We start from the raw sequence: 27,072 nt of genomic DNA, 5'->3' as shown, positions 1-27,072 counted from the left end.
CCAGGAAGCAGACAAAGTAGGGCTGAGTTATTAGCTTCAAAGAGTCTCTTGCACTGACCTACTCCACCCCCCCTCCCCAAAAGCCTCAACAGCCAAAATAGCATCATCACCTGGAACAAACACTCAGACGTGAGCTGAAGGGGAACAGCACAGATTCAAATCATCACAGAGCCATGATGAGCTCAGTGGTTAGTATCAAGGGGGTCTGACAACACTAGTCTCTTCTAGCTAGAGTTAGGGAATCCTAGTAGTATAGGGCAGAATACAAGAATGGATAAGGAATTGTATTGCCTTGAGGTAGGTGACAGTCTGCTCGGGGATCCAATATATATGTTTATTGCACACTTCTGGTTGCACACAGAACTGGATGGAAATCCCAAAGCAGAGAGCGAGGGATCGCCTCTTAAGGGGAGAGGGGAGGTGTATCTCCTTAGGAACTGCTCTGCAGGGTCAGCACCACAGGCCATTCATAGCGCACAGCTCTGGCAGCCAGAAAAGGCTCCATTGCTTAACCTCAGTGTCTCCATTGCTTAACCTCAGCAAGCTGATCCTTTAAATTCTAAATTCCACAGCGACTTTTAGAAGCAGCCTTCCTGCATGGAGCCTTTTTGAAAGTTGAAATAAATGGCACTCATTGGTCCCCCTTGTCTGCACATTAATCTTCTCCAAGCTGCAGCGTGTTGATCAGCCTGGCTCGCTCTTGGAATTGCCTTTTCTCTTGTAAGCCCTGCAAGCCTCGGTGCGGCCCATTGATTCCGCCCACCTGTCCTGCTCTCGCCATGGGAAGCCCATGCTTCTTTCTCTTCCAGGGCCTGTTCTATAGTGAGGAGAACACCCCCCAACATTTTTTTAGTTCTCCAGACATTTGACCCATTGACTGGGAGTTATATGAGTTCCTTCTCCCCGTCCAAGCCTCTCAAAAAGTCTTGGGTGAGCCCTATCCTTACTCTGGGACTTATTTAGCGTTAGTTTACTAACCAAGTGTAGAACAGGGAAATTTGATGGCATTTGGTGAGCCAGCTTCAAACTAGCTGCAGAATTGGAGAAATGGTGTGGCAGCTGCTGGGGTACCCTGACCAGTCTAAGAAAAGACAGCCATAGCTGTGGAGGTCAAGAACACAATATCTCCTTCTCATTTTCTGTCACTTCTTTGTTGGCTGACAGTGGTAGACAAGCTTCTTCTCCCTCACAGCTATTCAAACACTAGGGAAAAAGCTGGGTGTGGTGGCACATGCCTGTAATCCCAGCACTCAGAGGGGCAGAGTCGGGTGAATCTCTTTGAGTTTGAGGCCAGCCTAGTCTACAAAGCAAGTCCAGGACAGCCAAGGCTACATAGAGAAACTCTGTCTCAAAAACCCAAAACCAATGAACCAACCAAACAAAAAACACTAGGGAAAATAGACCTTTAAGTCATCCCTGGCCTTTAGCATTAGGGAGAGATTTTTTTGAAATATTCAACATTGGGTAGTTTTCCTTTAACATGAGAAAAGGAGGACACTGAGTTAGGATGAGGCATGGGTGTTATTATACTGATGCCCTGATTTTACTGTCGGGCAAAGCATGCTTGAACAAGTATGACAGATGGCATTTGCAGTCCTCTGTCCAGTAGTCTCACGGTGACCTGTCAAGCGAGGAGCATGGTTGAAAGGTCACCTGCTTTGATCTGGGAATAGTTCTGGCTTCAGCAGATCTCAGAGGCAATGCAAGTGTTGGATTGTAAACAAGCAGCACCAGGACAGACTTAAGAGATAGAAATCAGTATTATGTCCAGGGGACAGTAAGCCTCTGGGGAGACACAGTGTAGTGTTACCATCTTGGACTTGTTGAATTCCATCTTAGTTAGTGTTTTATTACTGTGAAGAGACACGATGACCAAGGCAACTCTTATAAAAGAAAATATTCAGTTGGGGCTGGCTTACAGTTTCAGAGTATTAGTCCATCATGGCAGGAATCATATCTGTGTGCAGGCAGACATGGTGATGGAAAAGGAGCCGAGATTTTTACATCTGGATCTGCAGGCAGTATGAAGAGAGAATCACACTGGGCCTGGCTTGAGCATCTGAAACCTCAAAGCCCACCCTCAGTAACACACTTCATCCAACAAAGCCACAGCCCTGAATAATTACACTCCCTTATGGGTCTACAGGGGCCTTTTTTTATTCCACAACCTCCTTGGAACCAAGGTCCTGATCCAATTGGCACTTGTCTCATAGAATGAGTTGATCAAATGGTGCAAATCATGAGGAGCCAAAGAAAAAAAATACTAATAACCCAGGGTTTGTGATGTTAGCTACTGGCTAGACATGCTTCATTTTCTCTTGCCTTGGTGTAGGATGGAAAGAGTTGCACCCAGAAGTCAACAGGCAGGAGCTTCATTGACTGATATGTTCAGGGATGATACCCGATAGGACATGGGGATTAAGATCTATACGAGGCATACAGATCTGGGCAAAAGTGACCCGACTGAGCACCAGTTTGTTTCTGTCAGTCATTATTATTTTTTCTGCACATGCACACAAGTGCCATGGCACACGTGTGACACATGTGGAGGTTAGAAGGCAGCAGTCAACTATCTCCTTCTATCATGAAGGTTCTGGGAATATTCCAGTGATCAAACTTAGGTCATCAGGCTTGGAAGCAAGCACTTTTACCCTCTGAGCCATAGTGCCAGCACTCCATTGGCTAGCTATTAAGGTTGATTTTGTGGAGTGAATTTTAAGACTATAAAGAGAGTGGAGGAATCTCTGTGAACATCTGTACAGATGGAAAAGCCAGCAATATGGCATTTGGGAGCCAGCTTTCCTATCTGTATCTGGAGGCATCCTTCAGGAACCCTTAAGTGTGACTTTTCATGCATATAGGACAAGAAAGACAGAGCTCGGCTGGCCATATGCAAGAGAGTCAGTAGAAATGAACGCAGATGCCAGGATTAAGCCATCAGCTAGATGGGAATGAAGGAACTCTGTCACAGGCCTGCCATTCTGCAACAGAAGACATTCTTTCTGAGGAATGTGTCAGGGCCTTTTAGTTTGCAGAATAAGATGCTTTCAAACCATTTTGCCAGAGACTGAGGCATGCATCCTCAGAATAAGTAAGGATGCCAAAACTGTTACTCATGTCTTGGTTCCAGATCTTACTGCCTCACCTCAAATGTGTCAAGTGCTCACTTCACTTCACTCCTGGGGCAACTGAAAAATAATGTTTATAACTAAACATCTGGCTTGGACACATAGACTGACATGGGATGCTTCCAGCCTCTGAGGACTTAGCATGTCACTTTCCCTGCAGGCCAGCAACCATTTATCTTGAAACTATTTGAAAGTGTAACAGGTTGATCTCCTTAGAGATCAGCACAGTCCCTTAAAGACAGCTTTTAGGGACAATATCTGGAATGGACAAATAACACAAGTCCAGGCAAAGGGACAAATTGAGCAGCACTATGGAAGCATCAGTTTGTCCTCTGGAGCTGGGGTAGCCCCTCGGAGACATCCTGCCTGAGACTGCTCCCCCCACAACTGCCAATCATTGAGATCTGAGAAGGTTGGTCTTGGGGTGGATTGGGATGAGGGCAATGCCCAAGCTCAACTGAGAGGCATGAGTGGCCACCACTTTTGTACCTTGATATGGTAGTTGATATTGATAACCAATTTGACAGGATGTTGAATCCTTTAGGAGACAAATCTTTGGGCATATCTGTGATGTAGCTTTTAGAGGGTTAACTGAGATGGGAAGATCCATACTATATGTAGGTGGTACCATTCATAGGCTGTAGTTCTTAAGGCAATGGGAGAAGGCAAGGTGAGCATCAGCATCCACCTCTTCATGCTTCTGGACTTTAGGTGCAATGTGACCTGTTGCCTAGTTTCCGCCATCATACCTTCACAATGCATCCATCATGTTGGGCTTACGCATCATGCTTTTATGCACTGTACTACCAAGCTCTCAGCCAAAATTAAACCCTATTCTTCCTGAAATTATTTCTGTAAGGTATTTTCTTCACAGTAATGAGAAATTAACTAGTATTCTTGGAGAGTAAGTCTCTCCGTGGCAAAGCAGATGCCGTCCATCTACTTCTGGAGCTGTTGCACGCCACATTCTCCTGCAGGATGCCTTTAATGGAGGAACAGAAAACTTGGATATATGAAACAAAGATTTTGTCCAGATGACATTATTTGTGTCCTTATGTGAATTAGTGGCTTAGCTAGTGCTGTATCCCCGTAGCCTGAAGGAGAATTCTGCCTGTCTCCAGCAGCGCTAGAGGGATGACAAATTTATTCCATACTGCTGTTTATTTGGATTCTGCCACACTCTTCTGCAGTGTTTAATTGTCATGGACATCATGTAGCAAGAGGCAGCTGAGAGATGGAAATGAGCTCCCAATTTGTCTTTGGAAAATTTTCTCCATTATGAGACTAGAAAGATTAAAGGGATAATAACACCTTATACCCATATCATGCTTTCCTCCCAGCAAAGAGCTTTCATATGCACATTATCTTATTTGAGCCTTGCAATAGTCCTGTGGGATAGTTATAATTGGAATTATTATTCATTTTAGGGGTAAAAAAAAAAAGCCCCATAACTATGGAAACTTATGCCTTCTCTGTATTCTTTTTTTTAACCAATAACTTTTTCATTGTCTCAAAAATCCAAGAAGGGGGCGTGAGAGATGGCTTAGCAGGTAGAGTACATGCTGGTATTGCAGAGGACCTGAGTTAGGTTCCCACTGCCCACCCCCAGCAGCTCAGAATCTCCCGTGACTCCAGCACCAGGGGATCCCAACACCTCTAACCTCAACGGGCACCTTCACACACATACACACACACACCCATACTCAGACAGCAATTTAAAAGTAAACTAATTTTTAAAAATTTGGACTTATGGAGGTGTGATGAGGTAGTTCAGAAGCTAAGAGCACGTACTGCTCTTGCCAAGGAGCTGGGCTTAGCTCCTAGCACTCCCATGGTGGCCACAACTGTCTGTGGCTCAAATTCAGGGTGTCTGATGCCCTTCTCCATTGGCCTCTGTGGGCTCCTACACAAACTAATACAGGCCCATATACATTAAAGAAATAATTTCTTAAAACCCAAGAAGGGTAAATAAAGCATAATGGCAAACAGAGAATTCTCACTTTCATATACAGCTGTTTCATAACATTTTTCCCATCTCTGAATTTACAGTGCAAGAGTTAAAGCATTGATATCAAACTGCCACCAAGCACAAACACAGGAACTATCAACTTCTGTGCAGCTTTTTTGGGAGGATAGTAAAAAAGTAAAGTAAAATCATAGCTTGTGTGCAGCTGGCAAGCCAATGGGGCTATAAACTAGGCACAGGACTAACACACACTAAGGAGAAACATTTGACGAGGATTCAGAGGAGTCCCAGAAGAAGCACCGTGAGAGCCCATTCCTGAAGCAACACTCCTGAAGCAGGTGGAGAAGTATCACTGGGACCCTGAGCCCAACATTAACCCTGAGCCTACTGTACTCATGCAACTGAGCTAGAACGAAGGCCAGAACATTCACTATGCTGCTGATACATTCAGATCATCATTTAGCTCACAGGCTGCACCTTAGATGCCAGTCAGCCAACTGAACAGCCTGCGGCAGCCTGCTCTACCCTTGGTCTGTTTTCTAACTATGTGTTGTGTTCTCAACACTTGTATTGAATCTGGTAGGGCTGGCTAGAATAATGTCCGATGGCAGCTTTCCTTGAACGAAGGGACTCCTCCAGCTGGGCTCTCCCAGGGTCTTGGGTAGTATTCGAAAGGCACTCAGAGCCACAGCTGTGTTCCTCTCCACATTAACTCAGCCATCCTGTTTGCACACAGGTGATACATAAGCTGCACCCAGGGGAAGCAGCAGGCCTTGGAATGAGGTGGTTCTTTCCATAGTTGCTATGCTTTTCATAATCTTATGCTTTTTGTTCCAACATTATTCCTCTCTTGGTGTGGGGGGAATATTACTAATAGAATTAATAAATGGAAAACATAAATAATGTGAATACTGAAGCATAGATTCTCCAGAAGTGCAATTCACCACTGGCTTTGGAAGGCAAAGTCATGTGACATCACCTGCCACATGATCACTTTCCATGCTGCTAAGAAGAAAGCAATGTTTGAAGATATCTGGGGCTTCCAGAGGTCATTACTTTTAGGGGTGCAGATAAAGGAGGAGGTTATGATCCTGGGAGCTCAAATAAACTGCATAGAACCACAAGCATGGTGGCGCTTGGCAGAGGGTCTTCTGGCCTGGCCTGGACCGGGAACTTTTCTCTTCTGGGTAGAGCTGACATTTGAAGGTATGTGCTCCACTGCTGGATAACTGATTACTGAAACTTTAAAGTAAAATTTCTTCCAAAAGATGAGGAAAGAGATCTTTCACAAATTATTGGATTGGCTGGAGAGATGCCTAAACTGTAAGTAGTCGTTTGAAAGTGTGAGGTTGGGATTTGAAAGTGTGGGGGTTGGAGAGGAAGAAGTGATAATTTGAGATAAATGTGGCAGGCCCTTACACAACAATTTTGGGTGGATGGGGTATGTTTCCAGCCTTGACTATTTTGAGGAATTATTTGCTAGGCTGAGTGAAAACACTTACATTTTATGGGGGAGAGTCAGTCCTTGCAGCATCCTGGGGTCCAGCAGAGATGCTCTGAACAGCAGTTAAAATCTCAAGTCCTAGATTTGAGCCTACCATCTCCATGACCATGGGTGTCCTAGTTAGAGTTTCCATTGCTGTGAAGAGACACCATGACCACAGCACATTTAATTTGGAGCTGGCTTATAGTTTCAGAGGTTTGGTACATTATCATCAGGTGGGAAACATGGCAGCATGACAGCAGATATGGTGCTGGAGGAGCCAAGAGCTTTACATCTTGATCCATGGACAGCATAAGGGAACTTTGTGCCACACTGGTTGTAGTTTGAGCACAGGAAACCTCAAAACCCACCCTTGCAGTCACACACTTCTTCCAACAAGGCCACACCTACACCAGATCACACCTTCCAGTAGTGGCACCCTCTATGAGCCAAGCATTCAAACAGATGAGTCTATGGAGCCATACCTAGTTAAACCATCACATGGATAGGTTATTTATCATCTCTGCTCCTCTTTTTCCTTATTGATCAAACAAGAAGACATTGATCTGTCTGCAGAGTTCAATATTTTATGAATAAATCTATCTGGGATCAAAACTTTATAAAGGACACCATTGCTAATGCCTTCTTTGGCATCCCATGAAGTGTGAAGGAAACTTGCTTAGTGGTGCCTTTCCTATGGACCATTCTTCATCTAAAAGGGGAACCTAGTAACCTAAAGAGCTAGGGAACATCATCAGGATTCCCCACCTTTCCCAAAGAGGACAGTAAAATAGGTTTTTACCAATGATGCTGGAGAGTATAAAATCTCAAGAGACTACTAGACACTGCCAAATAGATGCCAGTTTTTTGTTTTGTTTTGTTTTTTTTTTTTCCTGGTCTCCCCATCCACTCTCCTGCATGTCATTGTTAAGACTTCCTCTTCCTCAAAAGAAATTTCTGTTTAGAAAAAAAAAAATCTCTATAGGACAGAGGCACACTAAAAGGGACTGGCCTTGAGACTCAACCAGGAAACTCAAATGTGCGAAGTTGTAAGCAGGAAAGAAAAGCCAGCTCTTTTATAGTGATCAGGAGAGAAAAGAGAGCCCACTTCTTCACTGTAAACAAGAGAGGGAAGCCAATTGACCTCTTCAAGGTAGTAGACAGAGATAGAAACAAGGTCTAGAGTGAGCTAAAAGTAGAAGATTCCAGAGAGACATGACATCAGCTGTAGGAACCAGACTTCCCAAATTACCCTAAGAGGTCTTCGCCCTCCCCAGAGGATCTGAAAAGAGGAATGAGGTTATGAGCACTGGCCTGCTGCTGCTGCTGAAGAGGCCAAATGTGGTTGGGCTGTAACCCTCTAAAAATGATTCGATTCCCTCAGAATCCATATATATCATGGAAAGAAAGGAGCTTACTACCCACCTTCATCCATCCTTCCATCCATCCATCCATCCATCCATCCATCCATCCATCCCAGAGACACAATGGATGGTTCTCCCCCAGAGCATGAAAATACCCCCTCCCTGTGCCAAAGAGATTACAGCCTCGTTGCCTTGTATCCATTATATGGACGACTCGGTACTTGCACATCCCTCGAAGGATCTCCTTTCGAACCTTCTAAAAATCTTGGTCTCAGATCCTGAGAGCCTTGTCCTTACAGTTGCTAATAAGAAGATTCAGATCCTGCACCTCTTTAGCTTCCTGGGATATAAGATCACCACTGAGATCAAACTCTCGCCCCCTCATTCTTAATTAAGGGGTCATAATCCCTTAACATTCTCCAAAAACTCTGTGGCTAACTTAAATTGGCTCTGGCCTTTCCTCTCCAGTCCCCCTGCTGAGTTTCTGCCTCTCTTCGACCTATTGTGACATGCTTCTGATTCTTCCTTTAAGGTCTGGTTGGACTCTCCCATACAAAAATTGCTTCATAAAGTATCAAGCTCTCTCTTCTCCCTCTCACTTGGGAGATGTGATCTGGGGACCCTGATCCTTAATATTATCCTCTGGATGGGAAGGCTTCTTTGGCCGCTGTCCGACACAATGATCAGCCTCTTTATTGGATCCACCTTTCTTGGGTCATGTACCCATAAACTAGCCACAAAGACTGATCTCTTTCTTATGCTATCCATCAAAGCATGGAAGTATACTAACAAAATCTTTAACACAGAACCCTCCAAGATCATCCTTTCACTCCCTCTGTCAGAAATTCAGTTCCTGTTTCGAGATAGTTCGCTCTTTCATATCCTAATGTCAGGATACCCCAATAACATTGATAACCATCTCCCAGCCCACAAACTTTCACAATCCCTTACCCTCCTGTCTCTAGAGAGAACCCCCTTTCCTAGACCTTCCAGATGCTCCATCCTCCAAGGCACCTTGGCATTCACTGATGTCAACAAATTCTTTGGGGGGTCATCCTCAAGAGACTTAACCAGCCAGACTCAATTCACAAGTTCCCCAACCCGAATCAGTCCAGTTAGGAGAAATTCTGGCTGTTCTCTGGAACTCTCCCATCAGGAGCCCCTTACTATCTTCTCTGACAGCAATTACGCTGTACAAATGGTCAGGGTGCTGCCCCTGACCTGCCCTCGATCTTCCCCTCTTCCCATTAACAACAGGATCAGGAATCATGCTGAAAAACAGACACTATTTGTGGTTTATGGAGCACGTATGGTCCCACACGGGGCTTCCTGGTACCATAGTTGAGGGGAATGAATATGCAAGTGGACAAGCATATTGCCTCAATGGCACTTTTCCCCATAGAACAAGCAAGGAGCCTACATCACAGATTCCACCTGTCCCCCTCCAGCCTACATGCTATTCCTTGAACTGTCCTTGGAACAACAAAAACATCTGTTCCATGCTTGTAAAGCTTGCACCCCTCTGGTGCTGTTCAGCCCTCTTCAACCACAGGATATTAATCCAAGGGGATTCATGCCCAACTCTGTTTGGCAAATGGATGTTACCCATATCCCAAGCTTTGGTAACCTTAAATATGTCCATGTCATCATTGACACTTACTCCAAATTTGTCTATGCACAGGCTCTCTCAGAGAAAAGTCTGCCCATGCCATTAAGGCCACTGAAACTGCTATGTTGGTTATGGGGGTGTCATGGGAGATTAAGATTCACAACAGCCCAGCTTACAGCTCTGCTCAATTCAACTTATTCATGAATTCTTGGGGCATTAAACACTCTACTGGCATCCCCTATAATCCACAAGGTCAAGCCATAGTGGAGAGAGCTAAGGTTCTACTTCAAAGAATTGAGCCTCAAACAAAAATCTGTTATGACACCCCAGAACCCCCATTTGACACTGGGAAAAGCATTTTCTACAATCAACTTCCTCACTTTTGATATAACCAAGGCCTCCCCCATATACAAACATTGGAGGTCCCATCCTGTCATGACCTCCCTTCCCCTGGTCCACTGGAGGAACCCTCTCACCAGTGCCTGGCAGGGACCACATCCTCTCCTTTCCCAGAGCCGAGGGGTTGCTTATGTCTTTCCAGAGACCTCATGAACACCCATCTGGATTCCAGCCCACAATGTGCGTCCAGTGACCGATGGTGGTGACGAGCCCTTCTGTAAAGAGAGGAACACCCCCTGAAGGAATCATAAAGGAGGATGACAGTGGTCCAGACCAATCAAGTTCTCCTCCACCGGGCTGCATACCAACAGTTTCAGCACCAATCTTGGGATGTTACATATGACATCCTCTCTGCCCTCTCCCACCCACATTTGGTTCCCTCCATACCACCTCTCCTCCAGTCAATTAGAGGACTGCCAATTATCCAACTACCTGACTGCCATCACTATGGGTCTAATAAGGGTCTGCCCTTAAAAAAAACCTCCTATGTGGCAGAGTGACCCTCGGGGAGTACTCACCAAGAAGACAGGTAGCCAATGACGGAGAAGACCCCAGGAGTTGGGGCAACCTAAGACAGGCACTGTTACTTGAAGTGAGCCCCCAAGGCTTGGGGCCAATAATGGTGGGGCAAAGGATCCCGTCTCCCAAGGTCACAATTAATAAAATAAAATGAGGATATGTGGGCATTCCTGGCAAGAGATCATTGGGGTTCATGGCCTGGAGCAACTTCTGCTTATGTGACTGCAGAAGCATGAGGGGAGCTTGAGTGGCCTGATGTTGTGGGAGCCTTCCTAGAGACCAACAACCAATGGCAGACTCAGAGAGGGTGTGGAGGAACCTGATTGGTTGCCCAAAGCTATATAATGTGCTCTTCTGGGAATGAACCAGTCTGCATCTGTTCACCCTCAGATTGCATTCACTCCTGCTGTCTGTGTAGTAACTCCAGTGCCTCTCACTCCCTCAGCCTGGACCCCCTATCTTCACTCACCAGATGGACCCTTGAGAGGAGGACCAACTATTAGAGAAAATAGCACCACACCTTCCAACAGCCGTCAACATCTATTAGTTCTTGGGGAAGGGACAGACGTCATGGGCACCTCCTCTGTCTATGGTGGAAAGTTGAAGGGCCCAGTGTTTTGCAGGTATCCATTACTGCTGTGTCATGTTTGCAACAGCTATGACATCTAGATAGAAGGGCTTCACAACACCCCCCCATCCTCTGGCTCTTAGATTATTTCCATCCTCTCATCTATGATATTCTGAAGGCCTTAGAGGAGAGAGGATGATATGGATGTCTGATATGAAGCTGATCACACTTCAGCTAGTTATTCTCAGCACTTTGATCAAATACAAGCCTTTGCATTAACCATCACCCTCTGCAAAAAAGGAGTGTCTCTACAATCTACTGAAATCTCTAGGAGTTAAGGGTTGCTGTAAACCCTGACATGAGCACCATGAACTAGGCAGCCATGCTTCCGATAGCCCTAGAACTTTTTGGATTTTTATCTTATGTCCCTACATATTGACATGAGCTGTCAATTTGACCTTGGTCCTTTGTGGGCATGAAGGGGTCATCAATCCGTATTTACTAGCAGACTGATTGACTTCCTCTCAGACTCTGTTCTTAGTTACACCACTAATTAACTGGTGTCTTTATGTTTGTCAATTACTTTTTCTGACTCTCAGTTCCATTAAAATGACTCATGATCTTTCTGTGTTTCATTTTGTTTGCTTTCATTTTGTATTTTACTTTTTTGAAACAAAGACTCATATAACCACACCTGGATATGATTAATAATCTTAATTGTTCTTTCCAGCTTTAAATTACTATGAAGTTTCTTTTCCTACCATGTTTTTGAAACTAGCCATTGAAGTCCTGCTGCCTTTGACTTGATCGATACCCTAATCTTCATGTACATGGAGTGCAAATAAAGACAGTATAAGAAAAAGTGAGTATTAGAAGCTTTGCAGAGAGAATCAAGAAGGGAGAAAGGCCAGGCAAGGATGGCTCAATTCCCCAGCCAAACAACTCATCTAAATGGGCTGATGATAGCCTTTGATTTTTCACGTCAAAATTAATAGACTTTAAAGAGACTTCAGAAATATGTTCTCTTGAGTTGTCCAAGAAAATCCATGCATGGGGGAAGCAGAAATCTAGAAAGTCAATAGAAGTTACTGTCATTGTTTCTATTTTCTTTCTCCTGTTTTTTTTTTTGTTTGTTTGTTTTTGTTTTGTTGTTTGTTTTTGTTTTTGTTTGAAATAAGGATCCAAGAAGGGATCGTTAAACGGGTCTGATGGCATCGTTTATCATTAAGAGGCCATCTTGGTCCTCTCTCCTCTGCCTTCCTTTCAGTCTCTTCTTTCCCCTAACTGTGGTTTATGAGAGGAAAACGCAGTGTCCAGATCACAAGGATGCTCAAGGAAGGGCTCTTGGGGACATAGTGAATAGGTTAACCCAATTCTCTGTTATGTGACATAGGAACAGAGGATGGGACCAAGTGAGGCACTGCTGGCAGTCTGAAGAAGCTCACCCCAATATATGAACACACACACACAAATAAACAGATTATATTGGGTACAAAATCACTGCATAGACTGGCTCAGCGTGGGTAGGGCTTCTTCATTCAGTAGCTTGGACGTCCACCTTCTCACAGCGCTGCGCAGACATTCGCCTTCACTCCTTGCCCTGGGAAGTTAAACATGTCCCTAAATGGCATTGCACAAAAGTACTTCTAAACTTAGGCTTCTTGAGTTCTATTTGTGTATTTGTGTCTTGGCTATTCTGGAACTCTGTCCTACCCGTGCCCTCATTGAGCTTAAGCAAAGAGAAAGAGCCAGGCCTCTGTGTATTTTGTGTATCGTGTGTGGCTTCAGCTGGATGTCCCTCCAGCAGCTTTGGAGTCACAGCAGAAGTCTGAAGGTCTGAGAGGGACAGTAGATGTCCTTAGAAAACTGAGGATGTGCATTTTTAAGCCCAGGAGGCCTTTATCCTGGGTTTGCTCAAATTCTATTTTTACTTCATTGATTTTAGCTGCAGCTGGGACTCTGTTTGCCCATTCACTCAAAAATCCTTCATTTCCCTTCCTCTTCTTTATGGCTTTCTCTGCTCTGCCCTTGGAGGTGGAAGTGAATTACGTCCTGTCTGTTGCCCAGCACTGACACTCTCAGTGCAGACAGATATCGTAGACCCCACTGGCCACGAAAGACCCTTTAGAAAACCAGCTCTGCTGTGATCGCTGACCAGTGGACAGCACTGTCTGTAGAGAGGAATGGGGTTCAGACAGAGCTCTTTGGGTTTCACTGTCCTCAGGCCTGAAGTTTTCTGTCCTGAACAAATGATTGAGATAAGAACTGAAAGAGAGGTGTGGAGAGATGGAGCAGTACTTGAGAGCACTTACTGCTCTTGCAGGAGACAGAGGTTCCCAGGATTGGTTCCCAGCACCCATATGTCTCAGAGCTGACTGTTACCTCAGCTCCACAGGACACAGCAACCTCTTTTGGTCTCCATGGACACCAGATATGAATGTGGTGCACAAGATATATAAGGAAAACACTCATATAAAATAAAACAAATAAACCTTTAAAAAAAATTTTAAAAATCAAATAAGAATGTTTAGCACCGAGGAGGTAATCAGCAAATTATAGACCTCTCCCCTTCCACTGTTTGCATAATCTCTGTATTAAGCTCTGGAAAGAAAACAGGAAAATGTCTTCCAAAACCTAGACATTATCAGGCTGTCCTAACTTGTTATTCATCCTCATCCTTGTCCATGCCTAGAAGCCAATATAAAAACTATCTTCAAAACCCTAGCAGAGAGAGAGAAGAGATCCAACCTTTATTGCAGGCAACCTGGTCCCCATTGTGTCATTGTCTGTCTAGATTACACAATGTTACAAAGGATGAAAAGCAGATCAAGAGGAAATTCACACTGAACCAGTAACACAAGTCAGAGCTTTCATCCTCCCCTGGACAATAAAGGAAGTAGAGCAATGCTGCCCCCAAGCGTTTATACTCTGAATGACAGATGCTTAGCCCAGCTTCGATCTGATCAAAGCCAAGAGTCAGGAAGCTGAGGGCTGACGGCACCGTGTAGCACAAATAAAACATCAAAGGGCTGTGTTGATAATAGCGGCAAGCAAGATAATTGCAGGTGCAGTGGGAAAAGTAAATCGTCTTTAGAGAGGGGGGAAATAAATAAACAACATTTACTGACACAGGACATGTTTTGAAAATGTGGATTTTGTACTATTCACATGAGAATCTCTGGAAAGCCTCAGTAAAGATTCAGATTCCTGATCCCCTACTCAGAGCTCTCAGGAAGGGTACAGTTTGTGCTGTTAATGGGTATTCTAGCCACAGGCAATTTAAGTATGAAACAGAAGTGACCAGAAGAGAGTGAATGAGCAGCCATGAAGTGTCAATGAGAATGCAAAGTGAATGTCAAATGAAAACATAAAATCAACAGACAGGAGAAGGAATGGCCATGTCTAGAAAAAGCAGTATCTTGAATGGAAAGAGGCTTTAACATGATAGGAATAAATCCTTCATAGTAACTTAATGCTGGAAGGGACCACTAAGATTGAATTATATCCAGATGTGGAGATGTGATTCCAGCCCTTGGGAGTTGAACTGGAGAGTCATGTGACTTCCCAAGTAAACAGACTCTTTGGCCCAAGTGGGGTCCGCTCATCCTTAAAGAAGGTGGAGGGGCTGGTTGCTCATGGCATTTGTTTTCATCTGAGGCCAACAAGGCAGCCTATAGACCTGTATTTGGTGAATGCAATGGAGGAAGGAAGGAGCTACAGAGATGCATGTGCTCCTTCTTAGCAATGGGCTCCTTTCAGACTTTCCTGAGAGCAGGTCACTGCACCACGTGATCTTGGCTTGGTGCTGTGGAGTGTGGTTAGTGAGCAGCCACTGTGGAATGGAAGCTTCGAGGAGCCCTGAGGGCTGCCCAGAGGGAGTTGTGGTGTCTACTGTGGACCTGTTGGTGGGTGGGAAATGAAAAAACAGATTAAAATTTCTATTGGCAATATTTGCCTATCCCTGTAATTGTGATAGAAACCCAGTTCAGCTATCTATTTCAAGACACAATGTGGCATCCCAGAACGTGAGTATTTCACTGTAAGACACACCTTAAATAACCCCAGAGCATAGATAATAGTAGCATATAGTAGAGTCATTATGAAGTGATGTTTTGAGTATATATTGACTGTTCCTAATATAACATATCAAATTATAAAATGTACATGAACTTAATTTTTAAACCCAATCATGCTTTTTGCAAATTTTCCATAGCTATGAAAATCGGCTCTCATGAACTAGTAGCCCATCATTCTGAGCCAATAATTATTATGGAAGTTCTGGTATGCCATCATTCTGAACCAATAATTAATTATTCTGCCAATAACCTGAGGTTAAAGATAGAGGCCATGGGCTACCTTGAGGAAGAAGCCATTGATGGAGCTGAGGAGGGCAGCACTCTCCTCGTCTGGATTCCGAGGCCGCACCTGGGTGACAACATAGCTTCAGACCTGCTGAGGCCTGGCTTTTGCCCTGGTGCTCTTTTCCTCTTGGGGTTAGGCCTGCCCTAGTCTCTGAGTCCCTTCCTGGAAACAAGAGATACAGTATAGCCCACCCAGCGCTGCCCTGTACCCAGGGGAGTGTATTCACTTAATATTGATTGTTGATGGACTCAGATATAAAAGGCTGTGGCCAAGGCATGGGAAGCCCTGGTTTCTGGTCTTCATGATGTCATTATTAGGTTGTTTAACTCTGAAGTCTCCGTTTTCTCATCTAGGGGAGGAAGGATTGAGAACCTGAAGTCTCTACCAGTGTCCCCGTTCCAAAATTGACTCAGCAGCTCATCCTCAAGGTTTGACCTCCCTGTTGGGCCAAGGATCACAGAGTAAGAGCCTTCTGGTCCCCAAGAAGAGGCTCTAATTTGTGGAAAACTTCAATGGGAGCCCAAGTCCAGTGGCATGGATAGGCTATCCTGGAAATCCCAGAGAGGGGCACATCTGTGCCAGCTGGCTGGAGCAGGCCTTAGGACCACAGTCCTGGATCGCATAGGAAACGCATGGGGAAAGTTCCAACAAACCTTTCCCATGTCTTCTGGGAATTGGATTCGGAAGTCATATTGGATGGCATAAATACCACCAAATGTTACTTTTAAATGGCAAATTTTATCAGAGAGGGATTACATTTCATTTTTTAAGAGCAAGTGAATATTTAACACATCAAGAATAAAGAGAAAGCTCCTAGGGATAGAGAGGGGTGAAAGAATGTTCAGGTCTCTACATTTAGTCCTAATAGAAAGTTCTCCCTTTGGAATAAGAAGTGTAACAATGCGCTTCTCTAGCCTTTGACCCAACCTATCAGATGATTGCAGTGAAAGTCAGCTGTCCAGTGCTAGAAGATCAAGATGTCCACCCTTGTCCAAAGTGAAGGGAAGGAAGGGAGGGAGTGGATCCCAGTGGCTCTTGCTGCAGGCTCCAGGACCTCCTTCCCATAGGGCCCAGCTCCTGGTTCTTTAGGCAGTGCTTTGCAGGAGCTCTGTGCCCTTTCCCCCAGCAACCCATGCCACTATGGAAAAATCCCCTTTCCCTTTTGTTGAGCTGGGCTGAGATGGAAGTTTCCAAAGGAATTTTTTCTCAGAACCCAAGGGTTTGGAAAGGGAGTGGAATAAACACAGGGTCCTTAGAAAAATCCTCATTCTCATGGAGTGTACATTTCCATGGTACAAGCCTTTCCGTGGCTTCTCAGGACTGGGTCTTTAGAGTACACTCTCTTAGGTCAGGCCTGCTCACCACTTGGCCAACTGAATAGAACCCAGGCTGCTGAGAGGCAGGGAAAAGCAGCCCACAGTATCTTTGCGTGCTCACTGATATCTCCTTGGGGAAGTTGTAGGTGGCAGCAGCTGGTGTGTTTTAGGTGGAGCTGGTTCACGAGAGACAGTACCTAAGAGTCTCAGAGCTGGCTGGTTCTAACAAGCAGAAATGCAGCGGGGCCACCAGAGGCCTAAACTTTCATCAAGCAGAAATCATAGAACAGTTAAGACACAAACACCACCACCTCAGCCCTGTGAGCCTGCTCAGCCTGCAGGAGGGGATCTGGTTTTTCACACATTTCCTAGTTCCACACAGACAGTCGTGAGTCTCTCCTGGAGGGCACTCGATTACTGCAGCTTTGAGCTCCCACAAGGCACTGTGTTCATGAAGGCCTCTGCCCAGTGGCCTCAGGGCAAACCTCATAGGTCTTCTGGAAAGCACCAGTCCTTGACAAGGTGACGGGAGACAGACTGACTGTGTTCACTTCTTCTGTGAAACCCTCATCAGAGCTTCCTTCTGCCAGCTTCAGAAGGATCACTGCACTCAGTGAACAGAGTTTTCAGATCCTCTCTCTCCCCCTTCCTCCGTTCCTCTCTCCCTTCCTTCCCTCTCCCCCGCCCCCCATTGTTTTTGACATTGGTGCTCTAGAAAACTGGGACCAAGATACCAAACACCACTCCTCTGTACCCTGAGCTCCGACCTGGTTGAGCCCAGAGGACAAACGCAATCTCCCTTATCTCAGAAAATGCCCTGTGGTTTCTTCTTACCTCAACTCTGTCTAAGACCACCTAGTCTTTATGAGCAGTTAAACCCCTTCGTTCTTGAAATGCAGCGGAGGTTAGAATCTGGATTCTTATTTCCCTCAAGGTTGCTTGGGTTTTGTGGGGTTTCCTTTTATCTCTCATCTAGTTGGTAGCTCTAATTAGATCCATAATGTAGCAGCAGGGTTCAGGGCTCAGCTCTGTGGATGGTGGCATGCAGCTCCCACTTGGAGGCAAGTAGAGGGTGAGGCCCAGCAGACACTGCTCCTTTAGAACAGGGCTAGGGGCGGAGGATTGGGGCGGTGAGGTCTACCTTCCCCCAGCGCCCCCACTCAGATGTCCCTGTTCCTCAGTGATGTCATCCAGTGCCTACTTTGTTCTCACTTCTTTGATTATTAAAATTACTTGACACTGACCTAAGGTGCTAATGTTCATGGTTTAAAAAATAAAAATAAAAAAGGAGGGGAGGTATGGCCCCCCATAGAGCCATAGGAATCTCTTTTGGAAAAACCCCTCTAGAGTCTTTCAAACTAGAGGCCTGAGTAGGGTTGGTAGAGCCAACACATCAGAGGGAAAGATGGAAAACCAGCAAGTGTGGCCTCTGACATGCCACTGTAGAAACGGAGCCCTATAGGGGAGGCCTATCGCTCCATGGTGGCCTGTGGTTATAGATAGCCGCTATTCATAGACTTTCTTACTTCGAGAGATTTGGCCCAATAGAACTGAGCAGGACCTGGCTCTGGGATAGACCAAGGCGCCAAGCAGAAAGTGTGATTCCTCTGGGTCAAAGGTCCTTTTCAGGACAGACTTACAATGGGAACAACCCAGCATCCCTAGCTCCCCTGAGCACTGCCCTGCATCTTACCTCAGCTCCTTAGTTGAGTGCTAGCCTCCTACCAGTCCCCACTTTCCTCTAGCCTATTATGCCTTCTCTGAGCTTCTCCCTTAGCATTAGCCAGTGCCCAACACCTTGGTGGCATTCTTTGTGTCTTTTAAATGATCACATGAGCACTGTATGCCTAGAGACTGGTACACCTGTGGTCTGAGCTCTGAGGAGACAACAGGATGGTAGTCACTAAGACAAAACACTACAGGAAAATAACCACTGGCTTCATGGCTGTGGACCCGAGAGGAGGCTGGACATCATGGAGACATGCATATGCTAGAGCACCTAGCTGAAATATTCCCCATCTTTACTGTGGAGGAGCAGAAGAAGGGCACAGAAGGGTGGTAGTGCAATGGGCCCTTTGTGAAGAAGGCAAGCTCAAGTTTGGGGTGAAACTACTATCCTAGTGATGGCCTCAGATGGAGATGTGCCTTCCATCCCATGGCATTTGAGCAATGTGTTGGGCAGTCCACAGGAAGAGTCAGTCCTCATAATAACGCTCTCTTGTACAAATGCTTTTGCTTCCTTCTTTTATGGATGCTGCTACTGGAATGCAGAGAGGTTAAGTCACTTCCCCCAAGGTTCTACCAGCACAAGGTCGTGTAAGACTCTACCAGGAGTGTGATCTATAGTCCATGCTGCACCTCACCACTGTTGCTGTCAGAAAACACTATGCCAAAGTGAAGAATCAGAAAGAACTTTTCTCTCTGGTGTCTCCTGCCCTCTTGTCCCCAACCTCTCATTCCCCCAAGGAGAATAACAGAAATTGGAATTCTTTCTATAAGCCCCTGAAGGCTTCTGTGTGGCTCTGTCCCTGAAAATCTCCAACAGCCAGGTTCTACTCAGGTCCCTAGCCCCTCGAGATAATACAAGTGGCAAAGCTCTACCCTATAGAGTAAAAACCTCAAGATTAGGCCACAAAATCCCACCAAGCCCAGGCCACCGTGGAAAGCGACACCCCCAAGAAACCCTCAATAAACCCTGCCTCCAGTTCAGTCTTTGCTGCTTTGCAGCCAACCTCCTGTGTTTTTCCTGATAAATCTCTTATGTGAGGTTTGTTATGTGTTATGACTTTGTGGCATTCCTTGGCTCCCGACTGCCAGGATGCCTTTCCCTCAGAGCTGTAACACTTGCACCTTCTCCTCCAAGTCAGTCATGTCTTTCAATAGTCATAGAGAAACTCTCTGAAAAGTCTTGTATGATAAAGGTCACATGACCTCCCTTTCAAATTCTCAGAAGGAATGAATGCTCAACTGGAGGCCAAGAGAAATCTAAACAGGCAGGCCTCACTATGTCTCTCCCTCCACAGCCTGTCACTGTTATATCGCATTACTTTTAAACAACATTATTTCCATGCTTTGTTTAGCCTAAGTGTAAGCTAGCTACTGCCGTCGTTTAGGTATAGACTATACCCCCTCCCCAAGGTTCATGTGTCGGTGTCCAGGTTGACACTGTTGGGATCTAGGACAAACTTTAGATGAAGGTAGGGAATGGGGGGTGGGAGGGAGTCTGGTATCAAGGAAGCCGGAAAAGGGTGTCAGATCCCCTGGAGCTGTAAGTTACAGGTGGTTGTATGCCACTGGATGTGGGCACTGGGAACCAAACTTGGTCTCTGCAAGAACAGGAAGTGCTCTTAACAGCCAAGCCATTTCTCCAGACTGAATTGTGGCTTTTACAGAGAATCTAAATAGCAAGGACTGTCCTGCACACTTGTATGTGTCAAATTTTCTTCACATGTCATCTGTTATCTGCGGCCCTTCTGGGGAGCAAGGAAGTTTTCTTTCTGCTAACTTGGTTTTTTTCATATGCTGATCTCACAGCCTGTCTTTACTTTCTACTTTCTTCTCCCTTAATTCTCTACTAGAAGTTTGTTTGCCCTTAGCTGTGAAGGATTTGAGGTTTAAAAAAAAATGGCTCAGTGGTTAAGAGTATATACTTCTTTGTAGAGGACCCAAGTTTAGTTCCCATCACCCACATCGGGAGGCTTACACCTTCCTGTGACTCCAGCTCCAGGAAATCCAATGTCCTCTTCCAGACATTGTTGGAACCTTCACTCACAGATACACAGACCCATATGCACATATATCTACATACTTAAAAATAAAATGCATCTTTTTAATGGTACTATGAGCTATTAGGTGGAGTGATGTGATTAAATGGAAAGACCACAGAGAAGGTCCTTCCCAGAGATCCTTCAGCAGGACAGTGTAGACACCTAAACTGACAGACATGCCATCATCAGTAGAAGAGGGAATCTGGGGGAGGATGCAGGTGAAAGAGCTTCATAGAGCAGAGGGGTCATCCCGTTGATGCAGGAGAGACAGGGAGGGGGACAAGGGGACCAGCAGAACTTGCAGGCTTTTCAGCTAGGCAAATGGTGGTATCATGAGTCAATGGTGGGACAGGAGGGAGAATATACTAGTGGGATTTGCCCTTGATCCCAGGTTCAATTTCTGCCTTCAGGACATTTTCCAAATGTGTCCCCTCCTCTGTGCCACTTCAGTCAGAATCAGAGGTATCAGGTACACTCATTAAAGGCGTCAATTCCCATTGGCCTACTCAAAATCTCAAGGAATAAAAAGTAAAGAGCAGGAATTAGGAAAATCTTCTTTTCTGCCACTCACTTCCCTTAACTTTGATGTTGGGAATATAGGAAAAAAGAACAGAGTTAGAGAAAAGATAATGCTTGGTTTTAGAAATGTTTGCAGATAGGTAATAGACAATTTGATGTAAAAAGCTAGAGCTTGAAAAGCTGTTGTGGCTGGGGCAAATGGAACTGTGAGAATATATGGAGAGGGATAATTTGAAACTGCATGCAGTTTTTCTCTTTTGTCTTCTTCAGTACATGACCTTTACACATAGGCAGCCCTAAGAGCCAAATGTCTAAGAAGAGATCAGAACTTGTTACAGAAGAAGTGCTTAGAGAAAGGCCAAATAGATATTCGCTTTTGACATTTAAACATGAGCAGGGCAACACTCTTCAGGCTGAGATATGATCCAGAGAGATAATTCACTAAATTCCTATGCCTTTCTGTTCCTCTACTGCTCAGGAAAAGCAAGGCTCTCTTCTGTCTTTACGGCTGAAGTGGAAATTAGAAGGGGGCAATTGTGACACAAAGGTGTCAATGTGAAAACACAGGTCAGAGGGCATGGAAGATAGTTTATTCTGGGGTCAAGTATGAGTGACACCACAACATGGAGCACAGATTTAGGTTACCCCTAAATGTCCCAATGCGGTAACGCTTTGATGATGTCTTTATGGTAGCAGAACAAAGAAAGTCAGAACTTAAGGTACTTTTCAAATACACTGGTTGAAAGATTAGGTAGGTGGGCTAAAGCAAAGGAAGAGGAAGTCTTTGCTTTGGGTCTCAGATGCTGTCTGATTACGCTTCCTTTTGGCTAGTGGAAGCATTCCAGAAGTTGTACCCATTGGTTATCTGTTAGTCACAAGGATGTCAGGGTAGATACAAGTTAAGTGTTGCCCCACTCATCTTTAAATGTCAAAACTGACTCTCAGGTTGGCCTTTCTCTAAGCAATTCTTCTGTAACAAGTTCCAGTCTCTTCCCAGGCTGCCTGTGTAAAGGTCAAATCCTGAAGAAGATGAGGAGTGGCTATTAGGGCAGCTAAAGGCATCCCCAAGACACAGTGTAATGAGCTCTGGATCTGCAGCATTCCATCCTCTCTGCAATCAGTGAACCAGTTCATTGACCTTGTAGAGGGTTCTGTGGAAGGTGGGAGTCTTTTCAGGGGGAGGCAGAGTAAGGCCTTTGAGATAGAAGGGGAAATTGGAGGATGAGGCAGGAGGCAAAGAATTCTTCTGTTAGTGACACTCAAGATGGGCTCCATCAGTCAAGAACCTCACTTGGCCAACAACAGCCTGGCTGAGCCCAGTTTAGACAGTTACAGGTTCAAGGACAGGGGTTATAAAAGGACACAGTGGAGAGGCTAAGCAAGCCTTTCAGGTGTGGAGAGTGAGGAAGCCTTCCAGAGAACTCATCTATCGTACTCAAGACCAAGAGCCTCTTCCAGCCAAGCCAAGCTTTGCCAGGTGAAAAGGCGGAACAGTTGAATCTAAGAAAGACTCCAATATCCAAGAAACTTTTGAAGTTATCCAACCTAACTAAACACCACAAGCTATAGACCTTATTTAAATTAATTTTTAAATTTAATGAATATGGATGTTTGGTCTGCATGCATGTCTTTGGACCACATATGTACCTGGTGCCCATGCAGCTCAAAAGAAGGTATTGGATCCCTTGGGTCCAGAGCTACAGATGGTTGTGAGTCACCATGTGGGTGCTGGGAATTGAATCCAAGTCCTCTGGAAGAGCAGCTAATGCTCTCAACTACTGAGGCATCTCTCCAGCCCCCCTTATGTAAAACTTTTCTTCTAATACTATATATCTGAGGTGTAGCCCTTTGAGTTTTTATAGAAGATCCATAGTGATAAGAGTAGAAGGTGTGGAGGAATTTTGGCTTAGTTAGGAAATGTGGGGGGTGGGAGTCAAAAGCAAGGAGCAGGAGCTTCAGGAGCAAGTGACTGGAAAAGGGGAATACTGATAGGCAATCGTGCTGCAGGGAGAGAGGCTGGAAAGCCAAAGGACAGGATTAGGAATTCAACAAAAAATACAATTTCATGTTGCAAGAGGAAGGGATGATAAAGATGGGAAAAGAGTCACTTGGTTGACGAGGGGGCTTGGGCTTCTCTTGGCCTCTCTTTCATAAATGGTAGGATGTTACCAGTGCAGTACATTGAGGCCAATACCAGCTGCCAAACTCAAGAGCAAACAGGCCTCTGATGAAGCTTCCATCGGCCAGCCCTGGCTAAGTCCAGCCTCACAGGCCTGGACAAGCCTGACACGCTTCTTATTCCTGACCTGCAGTAAGTGGCTGTTTCATGCCACTAGGTTTTGAGAGACTTTCTTAAAAGCCATAGTAGCTGGAGCACACACGGGGCTTTGTTTTCATAACTTCTGCATTGATTAGCATAAACATTTTCTCATGTTGCTGGATAGTCATCATAATCTCTCAATTGGGAAACAAAATATTTTGAGTTGATGTAGTGTGTTTATTTAAATATTGTGCTATTCTTGGCTATTTAGAAGGCTTCTCGTCTCCCACTATTTAACTGCTGATATGAAAAAAAAGTTGTGTATAGAGATGCTTCTTTTTTACTGGGTTCCCTCACTGGGACAAATTCCCAGAAGCAGAATTACATTTGGGTATGAACATTTGCATGGCATCCCAAATGGAGTACCAAATTACTTATCAAATGCACCAATAATCTGCCATCAATTATGCTTGGCACTATCAGTACATAAAAATCATTCAAATTTGTTCTGAAGTAGAGTGTATGCAAGTGTGCACACACACAATGCACCTTCATTACTGACACACTTTTACAATGTTGTCACTAAACAACGGCCATGCACAGATTGTCCCCCTACGCAGATGTAGCCGATGTAGCTCAGACTACACGTGGTTCCACAGTAAGGGGAGCAGGGGCTATCCCTAACACGGCCTCCATTGCCTGATCACTTTCTGATCACTCCCTCCTGGCAGGGCTGCCTCGCCAGGCCACAGGGGAAGAGGACACACTCAGTCCTGATACAACTTAATGAGCTGGGGTGGGGGTTGGGGCGGGAGCTCCCCTCATCTGAGAAATAAGGGAAGGGGGATGGGGAAAGAGGAAGGGAAAGTAGGACCTGGAGGAGAAGAGGGAGGGGGCTATGATCCTGAGGTAAAGTGACTAAATAAATTAACTAATTAAAATTAAAAATATTGTCACTAGTATTAGACACCCCCATCAAGATTGCTAATTTAATCAATAGAAATTGTATTTTAGCATTGTTTATATGGGAGATTTATTTTATATTTTACAAGTTGTTGAATCCTATCTGAAGTGTCTACATGTAGCCTATTCTAATGTATTTTTCAGAGCCTTTAAACATCAATTTTTTTTTTAGCCAGACATGATGGCACATGCCTTTAATACCAGTATTTGGGAGGCAGAGGCAGGCATATCTCTGTGAGTTCAAGGCCAGACTGGTTTACATTGTGAGACCCAGTCTAAACAACAGCAACAAAAATCATTTTGTTAAAGCTGCAGGTCATGGTCAATTAATAGACTGTGAGAGTGCGCTGATTATACTCCGGGGAGCATGTCTTCCTTCCCATTAGTGGGCTATGAAATAGATTCTTTCTGATCACTCCCCCCTGCCAGGCCACAGGGTAAGAGGATACATTCAGTCCTTATGCAACTTAATGAGCTGGGGTGGGGGTGAGGGTGGGGACTCCCCTTCCCTGAGAAATAGGGGAAGAGGGAAGTGACCCCTGATGGATTACAAAGAACAATTGGATAGGATAGCATGGAAATAGCAGAGCCTTATACACTCAATAAGTGTGTGTGTGTGTGTGTGTGTGTGTGTGTGTGTGTGTGTGTGTGTAAAACTTATTTTTCCAAGATAAATAAGTATTAGGCCATGGTATCGGGCTGAAGAGATGGTCCTTCAGTTAAGAGCATGTGCTGCTCTTCCAGAGGACCTGAGTTCCGTTCCCAGCACCCACACTAGGCAGCTCACAACTGCCTGTAACTCTAGCCCTAGGAGATAAGAAGGCCCTAGCCTCCATGGGCACTCATATGTGTAGACCAGCATGCAGAATCGCACAGGCATATAATTAAAAAGAGTAAAAATAAATCTTTTTAAAAGAAAAAATATTCTTAGTGCAACAAAAATATTTTTAACACACCAGGCTTGGAGCCAGGCACAGTGGCGCACACCTGTAATCCCAGCACTCAGGGGGGCAGACTCAGGTGGATCTCTGTGGGTTCAAGGCCAGGCTGCTCTACAAAGGCAATCCAGGACAGCCAAGGCTGCACAGAGAAACCCTGTCTTGAAAAACAAAAAATAACTCCCCAACATACACACACACACACACACACACACACACACACACAAAACACCAGCCTTGACTGCAAGATGGCTCCATGGGTAAAGGCGCTTGCCACCGAATTTGACAATCTGAGTTCAAGCCCTGGGACCCTCATGGTAGAAGAAGAGAACCAATTCTTGCAAGTTGTGTACACACACTAAATGGTTTAAAAGATTTAAACTATCAGCTTTCAGCCCTGTAACTCATATTTAATACCCTCTTTTCTAATTTTTTTCTTTTTGTTTTTCGAGACAGGGTTTCTCTGTGTAGCCTTCGCTCTCCTGGACTCACTTTATAGTCCAGGCTGGCCTCACAATCAGAGAGATCTACCTGCCTTTGCCTCCCTAAGTGCTGGGAGTGGGCCACCACATCCAGATCTCTTTTCCAGTTGTAAAAAAGTGTAATTTCTTCTTTATTTCTACGATGGCTTTGGTGGAAATCACGGTGCACCATCAGCAGGTCTGACTCGTGGTGGGGGTCTTCACTTCTTCCGGGTTTCATGAAATCGATTCCTGACTGCCTTGCTGCAAATGACACCGCACGCAGCTTGACCTAGAGTTTGGGATGCACACAAGCATCAAAGACAATTGTTTCGGATTATGGCCCTGATGGAAACATCCTCTAAAATGTTCCAAAGGATGAACTTTCAATGGCCGTGTCGTTGAGCACACTCTGGGCACAGTTCATGCAGTGAATTGGTGGCACATGGCTGAAGTCCTTTTTGGCACAATCCCCTTATTACTTCTCCTTTTTTTTTTTTTTTTTTTTTTTTTCCTTCTTGGAGCCAAGACCCAAAAGATCCACTTTTCCAATTTGATGTAAATATATTCCAGCCTGGGACTTGCCTTTTTATATAGAATTATCTCTCTTTTGTGTTGCTTCAATTTTTGCTATTCTAGCATTCCAGCCATCCCTTCTAATGTCTTAGATCCATTGAAAATAGAAATTCATCTTTTTCCCTCCAAGGTGATAAATGATCTATCCTGTGTTTTGTCAAATCACTTCTTACCAACGCATTCTCTCAACACCCCTCGAACTAGAAATTCATATCAGCTCAGCAAAACGCAAACAAAGAGCGGTGACACAAATGCTGCTACAGAGCCAGGAAACGGAGAGGCCATGAGGACTGCGAGAGCATGCGTCCCACTCCTCACTCCCAGTCGCTGGCTTCTGTGGCATCAGCAAAATGGTTTGCAGTGTAACCGCTGAGTAAGCATATGTTGTAATAACCCAGAGCTGACTAGAGTGAAAGCTTGGAGGAAGCAATGTTGTAAATTTCAGGGTCCATAGAAACACTCGGAATAAGACATGAGAGCTGTCTGGGACAACATTATCATAGCAGAGACTGTTGAAATGATAACGGCCACCTAATAATTTTTCGTTTATTAAAGAAACGTTCATTACTCCTTGCTATCATCTGTAGGGTCTCCCAGTACTCCCATTCCATAGATGAGAAAGTTGCAGGGCAAAAGGCTTTGCAAATTATCCAAGGTCAACAAACTAATAGGTGTCTGGAACTGGAAGCTAAGCCTATGCTGTTTATTATGGACCCCTGTGCCTCTCCTACGGAAACCACAGGCAGATGAAGAGAGATTCCTGGGGGCAGGGTAGCTTACAGTTTGGGGTCTTAAAGGGATATCTGATTGCTCTCTGGAAACCTCCTCAGGGGCCTCTTCCACTAAGTGGAGTTTCTTTCAATGAACTAGACCT

The 27,072-nt window shown here is 44.9% G+C and overlaps 1 long non-coding RNA gene across 1 annotated transcript; it reads right to left on the bottom strand.

The window, feature by feature from the left end:
* Positions 1-1,924: 1,924 nt before the first annotated feature.
* LOC132652770 (uncharacterized) lies at positions 1,925-10,588 on the bottom strand. The gene is made up of 3 exons (XR_009590336.1): positions 10,468-10,588; positions 10,027-10,164; positions 1,925-2,012 (listed from the first exon to the last, which is right to left on the bottom strand). It is a non-coding gene; the product is annotated as an uncharacterized LOC132652770 (long non-coding RNA).
* Positions 10,589-27,072: the final 16,484 nt, after the last annotated feature.

This window comes from Meriones unguiculatus, chromosome 3 (assembly GCF_030254825.1).
Source record: "Meriones unguiculatus strain TT.TT164.6M chromosome 3, Bangor_MerUng_6.1, whole genome shotgun sequence".
NCBI lineage: Eukaryota > Metazoa > Chordata > Mammalia > Rodentia > Muridae > Meriones > Meriones unguiculatus.
This window is presented reverse-complemented; position numbering and strand designations above follow the sequence as displayed.